This window comes from Chinchilla lanigera, unplaced genomic scaffold, assembly GCF_000276665.1.
Source record: "Chinchilla lanigera isolate Chin_1 unplaced genomic scaffold, ChiLan1.0 scaffold00012, whole genome shotgun sequence".
Lineage (NCBI taxonomy): Eukaryota > Metazoa > Chordata > Mammalia > Rodentia > Chinchillidae > Chinchilla > Chinchilla lanigera.
Window position 1 is genome coordinate 77166 of NW_004955413.1, and position 11386 is coordinate 88551.

An 11386-nucleotide genomic window follows, 5' to 3' on the forward strand; every position below is an offset into this window, starting at 1 on the left:
GTGTGTCAGTGTCCAGAGGTTGGGCGGGAGCTGGGAGGGGCAGCTGCAGAACCAGGGCCACGGAGTTTGGCAGTGGGAAGGATAGAAGTCCCGGACTACAGCCTAACCAGCACAATGGAAAGGCAGAGGAAACAATAGGAGCTGTGCACCTAACCTGAGGGTCAGATTAGGCTGGAGGGAGTCTGTGATCTCCACAGGAAATGGGAGGCGGAGGCTTCTCACAGACCCTTTGGGTGTTAGGACTAATTGCCCATTTGCAGGTTGCAAATGGTCCATGGAGAGGGAGGTTTTAAAGACACCAAGCAGAGTCACAGTCACAGGAGGAAGCAGCCAGGCCCTCCCTCTTTTGGAGCATGTGACCCACAAACTGGTGTCCTTCCCCTCTCTGCAGCCACAGAGCCTGGCCGTGCTCTCTGCTTGGCTCCATCCATCCTACATCCACTGGGGCAGCTGGATGCCAGGCCCTGGGGAGCAGTTTGGGCCACTTCACAGGGCAGATGGAAAAAGCACCAGGGTGGTTGCAGACAGTACACATAGGGGGAGGGAAGGGCCCTTCAGCTGGCTCAGGAAAGAGATTGGAAGGCATGGGGCAGAGCCAAAGGGACCATGAGCAGATAGGAACTGCTTAGGATAGTTGAACCACTGGCATGTTTGAGACCAAGCTGGAGGGGTTGGGAGGGGTCATGAAAGTCTTGAATATGTAGTAATTAAGCTTTATCTCATAAGTCAGTATTTCCCCAAATCTGTGCTGATTCAGGACACTGACGTAGCAGGACTTCAGTAGGACTTTTGTGCAAAAAGCCAGAGGAGGGGTGTGGAGCATGATGGTCACATGGTGTCCAGGGGTTGCAGAGCGAAATAGGAAGAGGCAAGGCTGGCAGGTGAAGCCGTGAGAGTCGTTAGCGCCTCCTGCCGTCAGCTCCTCTCCCAGCCGGCTCCAGGGCCACCCTGACTCCACTGTAAACATCACAGGTGGGCTTGCTGCCTCTTCTCTGCCACCTAGGCAGGAAAGTGGGCAGAAGGCCAGGACTCACAGCCCTAGCTCTGAACAGTCCTTTCCTTGGCTCCCAACTCTCCTACCAAACCCTGAAGCAGCCATTCTCACTGCCCCCTGGTCTCTCAGAGTCCTGGCTCAAGTTTCCCCAGCGTCTTCGCTCTTTCCTCCTGGGGCTGTCTGGGGCTGTCTGGGGCTCTCTGGGGCTGGGCTGCTGTTGACGGCTCTGGAGATCCTCACCCTTCTTGAAAGTCTGATCTTGGACAACTGCTCTAAATCTCCTTGCACATTTGGGATGTTCCTCAATATGATGTCCACTGCTTGGATAACACAATGGCTTTGAGAGGTAATTCAACATGTAATGAGGACTGACTGGAGTAACACATGTCCCTGGGTTGCCCTGCCCTAGATGCTCAATAGCACAGAACTGGAATTCCAGAGAGGGCCAGAGCCTTCCCTAGATTTCCAGTCAATTCCTGGGAGCTCACGTTCCCAAGACGACCTCTCACATCTCTTATTAGTCTTGGACCCTCCTGGCACTCCCTGTTTCTCTCCAGTCCAGATTGACAGCACGTGCACTCCTTTGCGCCTTCATTTAATTCTCCCAAACATGAACAAAACAGGCCCCTTGTGGCTAATAAACTCCTCAGTTTCTGCGGTTGCTGTGTGACCTTCTGCACATGTTTTACCTTAGGGTAACCTGTCTGACATTGCACATGAGTTTAGCCATCTGGAATTTTAAAAAGCCCCTGACAGGTGTTAAAATGTAGCCCCAGGGAGGAGGGGGCAGCTTCACTGTCCCAGTGGTTTGGAATGTTGACATTGCCCATGAGTCCACTGTGAAGCTCCCTGTGCAGAAGCTTTCTGGACTCTGCGCTTGCACACCTCCTCCCATGGCTGACTTTAATCCTTACTTTTCTGTGTAAAAACTACAACTACGATTTTAAAAAATGAAAAGTAATACAATTAAAAAGTCCTGGAATTCTGCCATCCTGGCGTGTCTAGTACTGAGTCCAGTGTCCCTCACTTCCAGCCATGTGCCTGCTTCTCTGTCTGTAGGCTCTCTTCCCTTCCCCCCACACAAGGCATTTTGTAATCAAATAGGCCCCTATGGAGAAGTCCTTTGTGCAGTACTATGTGGACCTGGCAGTGATGGTGCAAATGAGACCTGGTGCCCATCACTCTGAGTGTGAGCAAAGCTGGACGTCCAGATTTTGTCTCTCTCTGAGAAGTTTCTGACCGTGAAATTCAGACTGCTTTTGGAAACAGTGTCCCCATTTCTTGGTGGAAAAGAGGTGTACATCCAGTGCTCAATACTTGTCTTGTGTACTGAGAGCGGTGTGGGGTGAGAGTCACTGACTACCACAGGGGCCTTGCTTTAGGCCACAGCGCATGAGGGAGGAAGCCTGGGATGTGGTGGTTTGTTCCTGACCTTCTTATCATGGACCCGATCTTCTTGATTAATACACAGAGCCTTTCAAGACCCTACACAACTTCTGGGACTTGAATGAGAGAAAGGATTTAACATGTCCTGAGAATGAGGTAATGAAATCCTCTATACCAGTAGAATCCTGAGGCAGGAAACCATGACTCCTGAGACCACCGACATCAATAGAGTAATAAACATGATGAAAGTAAAATTCTTACCTGGAATGAATAACAAAGAAAGCAATCAACAATCAATGGCAAACACTCTTCTCACCTAGTGCTACTGTCATAAATATCTTGCTGTCTTTTTTCTTGCTGTTTTTCTGTTTATGAAACCAGATGCCTGTGCTCCCTTGTGGAGCATTTCCCTGCATGTCTGGAAGCCCTGGGTTCAACCGTCAGTACCACAGCAGAACACAACAAAACAAACAAACACCCAGACACCTCAAACCCCATTTGGAAGCACTTATTCTAGCGAAGGAAGCACGTGATGTCCAGACACACGTGCTCATTGCAGCTGAAATAAACAGTTTGCTCTCCCTTGTGCGCCTCTGCTTGCCCTTTAGCTGGCAGGTGTGTCATAGACCTCAAATGGCTTAACATTTAGTGAGCTGATGACCTGCGTGCAGATGCACGGCCGGCCTGCAGATCCCACCTTGGGATATGCTGATTGGGAAGCCACTCAGGGGAAGAGAAGGGTCCTGCCATGGTCAGGAGAGGTGCTGATGCCCATGTGAAGGTGGGAACACTAGGCTGTCGTGGGGTGTCCAGGTCAGGAGGGAAGAACCTAGACTGAGCCTCAGGAGGTGGTGGTGAGCGTGAGGCAGCTGCACTGTGGCCAGGACTGGGTTTCACTCCCTCCCCTACTGTGGCAGCTCAAGGCTAACAGAGGCTCAGTGGAAACTGTTGGTTGTGATAAAGAGAGAAGCCCGTCAGTTGCAGTCTTCACCTGAGTGTGGCGAGGGACAGTGTGTATCAGTGGGAGCTGAGAGTGCTGGGAGGCTGCCAGCCAAATGGAAACATACACACCTTCATTGAGGCGCAGGATTATTCCACTCCATAAACAGCTTTGAGTGTTGTTGTTGTTGTTTTTGTTGTTTTTGTTTTTCATAGTTCTACCTTCAGCAACTGACAAGTAAATTTCTTAAAAATCAAAAAGTTGACTGCAGTAGGGAAAGAGGAAATCCACTGATCTCAGGAGGGCTGAGGTCACTGTATCTGTCACTTTTCTTTCACTGTGACAACATACCTGACAAGGGATTCTTTTGGCTTACAGTTTCAGAGGTTTAGTCCATGTTCACCTGATTCCTTGGCTCTGAACGCACTGTGAGGAGTACAGGGCAACACTGTGTGGCTCATAGAGGACATGAGGGAGGGGGCACGGAGAGAGAGAGACAGAAAGAGAGACAATGAGACACAGAGAGATGGAGAGGAAGAGACAGAAAGAAGAGACAGAGACAGTGACAGAGAGACACACAGAGAGCATGCAGCATGCCAACATGCCCCTGATGACCTTCCAACTTTTAATCTCCACTTCCTAAAGGTTCCATTGAATACAATAGCTTCACTAGCTGGGGATCAAGCCTTCTGCCCAGGAGGTTTTGGGAGATTCTCTAGATCCACAGGACCCTCATCAGGCCTCCTTTGAGAGTATATCTCTGTGCATGGCCACAGGCTGGCAGTGGGGAGGCCATTGCTTGAGGAGGAGCTGAGAGTCCAGGAGCAGGAGGGCAGTGGTAAGTGGTGAGGTTTGTGTGGGAATGACAAGCTGGCTCTGTGCTCCTGGCTGGAGACACCCTTGGAATCAGGTCTTTTATGCACTTATCCTACAATTACTTATAACTGGTATATTCTAAGTGCAAGGCTGAGAGGAAAGAGCTGACTGGGAATCCTGGTGTCTGTGCTAGGATTTGTGGCTCTGCCCTCTAGTGGCTTAGGACATGAGTGTTAAGCTCTTCCCCCTTTCTTGGCAGCTTCCCCTCCGAGATTGCTCTGCAGCTGAGCAGAAATGTGGACACCTGTGATGGGCTCCCGCTCAGGATACCCCACCACCGGGGCTGGGGATTTAGCTCAGCGGCAAAAGCGCTTGCCTGGCAAGCGCAAGGTCATGAGTTCGGTTCCTGGTACCGGAGAAAACCCAAAAAAAAAAAAAAAAAAGGATACCCCACCACCACCACTGCTGGACCTCAGGGCTCCTGGGACTCATTGAGTATCTGGGCTCCCTGAAAGAGAGGGTAATTGGGAGGCATGGGGACAGCTGAGGACCCTTCAGTCCTCGAGGGGGAGGGGCATTAGGCTCTCATGTCTTTGGGAAGCCAAAAGGGAAAGATAGTCTGCTATGATTTACCAAGACTACATGCTTGGTAGAGCTCAGGATGAGAAGCACAAAGGAAACAGTCTTTCGGTCACTAGCAAAGGCTAGAGACCCTGAGCATGAGGACGCTGCTGTGGGCTGTGCTTGTTGAGCTTCTCCAGCGCAAGAGAGCTGGGGTCTCCTGGCTGTGCCGGGTCCATCTCCAAGCAGATCCTCACTCTGAGAGGCCCCGGGACATCTCAGATGCATTTTAAAATTGCTTGTGCAACGTTCACTCCACTTCACTGGAGTTCCATTTAAAATGGGAAAATGAACAGGATGAATCCTGCAGGAGGAAGCCCTTCTCTTCCCTGTCACTTGCCTCTGCCTCTCCATGAGATGTTGCTCAGGATCCAAGTCCTCTGATACAAACTTGTTTTTCTCATCACTGCTCCTGGAAAATCCCTGGAAAAATGAAGAGGTGCCCATCAACTTGGAAATGACTGAACAATTGGAGGAGTATCTGTACCATGTAACATTTCTGAGGTTGAAGGACAAAAATATACCAGTCTGGGAGGAAGAATTCCCCATTCCACGACAGAAGATGCGTGGATTAGCATCAAGATTCAGGGAACTGAAATCCATGGATTTCCAATTCTATAAATGAACAAGCTTCCAAAACCTGGGGTGTCTTTGCACCCACGTGCTTCTTAGTATATTGAACAGATGGAAAAACCTCCAATTGCTGCTTCAAGCTACAGGAGACTGTGAACCCAGGCATGACAACATAGAGCATGGGGGATAAAGAAGAGAGACTGGGGGATGAAGGAAAAAGCAATTGAAAAAAATACTGAACTAATAAATAGGAATCACATGGAACATATCACATGTGCCATGTTATGGAAGATTACATTTGTAAGTATGAAGAAATCATATAAACAAAAGTACTGAGAATATAACAAGATTAACAGTCTCAAGCTCGTGAAAGTTTGTAGTGTTCTATCTTTCAAATCACAGGTGCTAAATGAAGTCTATGTGAAATTCAATACTAAAGAACACTTGTGAAACAATATGTATGGCAGGGAGAGGCCTTTCCCTCTCAGCAGGATGTGTGTGTGCGTGCATGCACGCACACGTGTGGTGTGTGGTGCGTGGTGTGTGGTGTGTGGTTTGTGTGGTGGTGAGGGTGGGACCGGTGTTATGGCTGCTTGCATGGTAAAATGATCTTGTTCTGCGATATGAGCTGATGGCCGTGCCTAACTGTTTTCTTGTCCTTGGCAGTGGGATGTTTTATGATGGGAACCATACATATCTCATGGAGCCTGAAGAAAAGGAGACCTCCCCAGAGGATTTCCATTTCCATTTAGTTTACAAATCCAGAGTGTTTGAATTTCCCTTGGATGATCTTCCATCGGGTATGGTGCACGTACAGTGGCTTTTTTTTAAAAGGACATCAAGGATTCACTTAATGCTTTACAACTAATCTATATGTAAAATAGCATTAACCCATGATTGTTCACAATGTTTTTAGAGGGAAAGTCAGTTGGCATCAAGAAGAAGAATAAAAACTGGCTTTCCACCCTCCAAAGGCTAAAACTGGACCCATGCCTATCACCGTGCACTAAACTAAAGTCAGAATGGATCAAAGATCTCAATATTAAAACAGAAACACTAAGTCTACTGGAAGAGAAAATAAGTAGAAATCTTGAAGACATAGGGGTAGGCAGAGTTCATGAACAAAACCTAAAATGCAGAGGAAATACTTCAAACAGTCAACAACTGGGATCTCATCTTACTGAAAAGTTTTTGCACATCAAAAGAAATCACCAGCAGAGTAAAAAGAAAACCCACGAAGTGGGAAAAAATTTGAGCCAACTGTCCCTCCGACAAAGGACTTCTATATAGACCATATAAAGAATTTTTAAAAAATCAGGCCACCCAAAATTCAAAGACCCAATCCAAAAATGGGCATCTGAGATGAATACACACTTCTCAGATGAAGAAACACGAATAGCAAAGAAATATATGAAAAAATGTTCAACATCATTGGTCATTCAAGAAATGCAAATTCAAACAATGCTGAGCTTCCATCCTACCCCAGGGAGAATGGCTATCATCAAGAATTCAACCAATAACAAATGCTGGAAGGGCTGTGGGGAAAAGAGGAACACTTCTCCACTGCTGGTGGGTAGACTGAATGGATCACTTCTCCACTGAAAGGAGCACTGAAAGGAATACTTCTCCACTGCTGGTGAGTAGAGTGGTATAACTAGTATGGAAATCAGTGTGGAGATTCCTGAAAAAAACTAGGATTTGAAGTCTTATTCAAACCAACTGTTTCCCTTCTAGGTATTTTTCTAGAAGAACTGAAAACATCATACCATAGTGATATATGTGCACCCATGTTTATAGGAGCACAATTTGTCATAGCTAAATCTTGGAAACAACCCAAATGCCTATCAACGGAGGAATGTATAAAACAGAGGTGGTATTTTTATACAATGGAGTATTAGCTGTAAAGAAAGATAAACTCAAGGTTCTTGTAGGTAAATGGATGTAATTAGAGACCATACACATAAGTGAAATAAATCAGACCCACGTGTGTAAACATCGTACTGTCTCCCTAGTATAAGAAACTAAAAGAGTAAATAAAATCTGAAAGGTACAATGCATAAGGTGAAAGGGAAAGAAACTACTCAAAAGGAAAGAACAACTGGGATGAGGGAAAGGAGAAAAGAAAGAAAGAAGGGACCAAATACACACACACACACACACACACGATAGCTAAGATAATTCTACTACTAATTTCTATTGGTTTATTGAAAGAAACAGTTAATGCTTAATTGCTTGATCAGTCCTGCATACCTATATCTGGTAATCTGAACAACTACTTTGAAGATAACAGTATGCAATATGATGACCATTGTTGATTTTGTATTATCTTGTTTTGGAATTTTGTATCATTTTTAATGTTTTTTTAAAATTTTTCATTCTCTTTAGAAAAATTAAAATAAAAAGAGGAAGAGTAACATGTAAAAAAACCCCAATATGTATGGCATAAATAAGGAATTCTGCACTAGCAAAGTCACAGTCCCCCTTTAAATCAGTAATTTTTTGAGGACATGAAAGTATAGGGTTTTTTTTCAGGTTTGAAAATACTGTATAACTGCAGAGATACATTAAGTTGTACAAAAGTCTTGTTCACAGGCACAGGGGCTGGAAGACTGTAAAAAACAGCAAAGAAAAGAAGGAATAGAAGAAAGGACAATGGAGGGAAAATGGTGATAGAAATAGGGGAAGAATTTCAAAAGCAGTAGGAAAGAAATGGAAAGAAAGGTGGAAGAGAAAAAAGTCTTAGAATTTCTTATTTTTATGACAGCCAGTTTGATCGCAGAGAAAGACAGTGTCTCCTCACAGCCTCACGCACTTATAGTGGGGGCTTTGAGGTTGGGCATTTTTGTTTTGGTTTGGTTTGGTTTTTTTGAGATAGGATCTCATTGTGTACTCCAGGCTAGCCTTGAACTCACTTACGAAGCTCAGCCTGGTCTTGAATGTAAGACAATCTTCCTGCCTCAGCCTCCTGAGTTCTGGGATGAACGTGGCACCTTTGCCCTTGGCGGGGGTTGGGGGTGGGAGGTGACTGGAGGGTGGGGGTTAGACAATCATCAGTGGATCGGCCCATTGATGAGTTTATGGCTAAATGTGATGTGGGGAGGTGGAGGCTGGAGAAGGAGGCGGGTCTCTGGGGCCATGCTCTGGAAGGGACTATCTCTCTTTGTTCTCTGCTTCCCCACGACCATGTCATGGGCTCCTTTCCTCCACCCTAACCCTCTACCGCACCTTCCTGCCTGCAACGAGCTGACCATACAAGGCCCGAAACCTCTACAAGCTGTGAGCCAAATAAACCTCTCTTCCTCCACATTGTGGAATTTGGGTACAGTGTCTCTATGACAAGGAAAGTGACATCAATGGACTGTGAGTGTCTCAAGATCACGCCGGAACTGAGACAGAATGAAGTTCACTGACCCCTACGCCTGACCCCTAGGTCTTCCTGCTGTGTCTTTGCAGACTGAGATCAAAGTGTGGGCTGAGTGTGGGCATCTCAGGGCTGGACTAGATGGGAGCAGCTCCAGGCACCACTTGCGGGGTGGTGGACAGGAGGCAGACCCCGTGGCTGCACCATGGGAGGCCGCACTTCCTGATGGCTGTAGTCTGGAGGCTGCCTCAGTGCCTTGCCTCCTGGGCCTCTGCCCAGAGCAGCTCACAACAGGGCTGCTGACTTCCTCAGAGCCAGCAGGAGACACTGAAGGACAGGGAACAAGTAAGAGCCAGGCGGAAGCCAGTGTCTTGTTCTGTGTAGTTGCATTCAGTGACGTCCCACCATTTTTGTTGTTTTCTCCACCTTAGAAGCCAGTCTCTAGCTGCAGCGCACATCCCAGGGGAGGGAGCTAGACATGAGGAGGGGGATCCTTGGGAGGTGCTTTAAAAGCTGCCTCCTACAGTTAGGCACCAACCATGTGCCCATTGATGTGCTAGGTGCTTTGGAGCCACAAGCTCATTTAGTTCACACTGACTTTAGAAGGTAGCAAAGAACCCTGAAGGATGACCGGGTTCATTACACATCCAGGGTTCCACTGCAAAGAAGCAGGGCTCCATGGCTTCCAGTTTGCTGTACAGGGCTCCCTTCTGAGAATAAGGAGAACATATTGGAGGGATTGATTAAAGGCACAGCTCTCTGTTTCTCTCCTTTCCTCTCGTGGAGAAAATTCTCATGTTTCCCCTTTCCATGTTGTAAGTGTCCGCAGTAATTCAGCGGAGGGCTCTGGAGCCCATGGTCCTGGGAGTCAAGATTCTGGAGCCCACATTCTTCTGAAAGGGATCCAAGGAGGTTCTGTCTGGTTCCATGTGAGCCAGTGGCCTGGAAAAGATCTAGGAGCCAAGCTGGAGGTGACCATGTGGGGCTTTGCTTCTGGGTCAGCGTGCACAAGGTTTCTGAGAGCCCAGAGAGGGACAGGTGCTCCAACCTGGTTCAGCCTCATGGACTCGTACAAAGCAAGGGTCCAAGTGCCCAATGTGACATCCCTGAAGATCGAGAATTTGACCCCTCAGGACAGTGGGAGATACAAGGCATACAGCAGGTTAACTGATGGAACAGAATTTTTCCAAATTTTCCACCTCAAGGTCTATGGTAAGTGACACCTTCTCATCCTAACCTCATGGCTTCCTCCTTATTTTGAGCATAGACATTTTGTCAACTAAATTTTGCAGGACTCTATTTGGATTCCAGTCAGCAATCTATAATTTCTCTCCTAAAATGGAGTGTGTTTAGTACAAACAAAGAACAAAACTGAGATTTGTTTCAGAGAGACAAGCACTTCAGATATTTGGAGAAAATGGGAATTTGGGGATATATACAATAATGTTAAAATAGGTCTAAATATACTTAATTTGTATGTTAGTTTTCTATTGGTGTTGTAGATAATTTATACACATTATTGGTTTAAACACGACAAATGCATTATCTCAATGTGCCATATCAGAGATCAGACATGGTTCTCCCTGAGCTGAAATGACAGTGTAGCAGGGCTGTGCTCCCTTCTGCAGGCTCCAGAAGAAAACAGCCCATTCTCTCACATTGCCAAATGCTAAGTGGCGACCAGAGTTGCTCAACTTGGTCCCCTACCTCGGCCTAAACCCACATGGCTGGGCTGCGTCCTACCTTCACGGTGTCCTTCAGATCTGCTCTTTTCTGTCTTTCTGCCCGTGACGACCCTAGTGATGAAGCTGGCCCATCTAGATTATCTGCAGTAATCTTGTATTTCACAGTCAGCTCTCTACTGCATAATCTGGTCCTTGTTGCTGCCCTGCAGCTCCAACCCAAGGCCAGGCTCGCTCCCACAGGACTCCAGCATTCCAGCTCTCCAGCCGGGAGAACTGTAGGAGAACATTTACTACTATAACATTTAGGAAGTCTGCTTCCCCGACTTTGTTTCCTTACAATTCCTCTGTGTATAGGGAAGCATCTGACACGAACAGCAGCCTTCACAGCTAGAAGTCCCCCGTGTCTTCCAGGGCTGGCTGGTGAATCTGATTCTTGTCTTCCTGTCTGGAGCACAAGTCAGGGCATATTCTAACCATATGCAGAGCTGTTACCCTGATCATGACAACTGCATCTCCACAAGTGTCTCTGCTTCTGAGAGATGGAGCTTTTCTGTGTCCTCTCAGAGATGGTCCGATGTCCTGCTCTGTGAGGCCAGTGTTGCCCCAGGCAATGTCCCAGCTGGAGCTGCAGGAAAGGAAAGGTTAGCGCATCAGGAGGACCTCTTCAGTCTCAGACCTTTTCCCATTCCAGAAAGGACCAAATTTGTTATGAATAATGGTCCAGGGAAGGAGGAATCCAACCATTCTTTTCTTATGGAAAGATCTGAAGACTTGCTTAGTTAGGGAAATCACATGAGGCTTCTCATTGTTGCCGGCACCCAAGTCACTGATGAGAAGGAATGTGGTTCACTTGGGCAAGCACAGGCGGCAGGGATGTGAAACAGCAGAGGTGGGGTGAGGCTGCTCAAGAACTATTTTTCATGTCTATGGTGAAAGGGAAGAATGATCAAGCTGTCCGTAAAGGAGATGCTGGGCTCTGAGGCCCCTGAGCAAGGCCATACAAAGCCCTT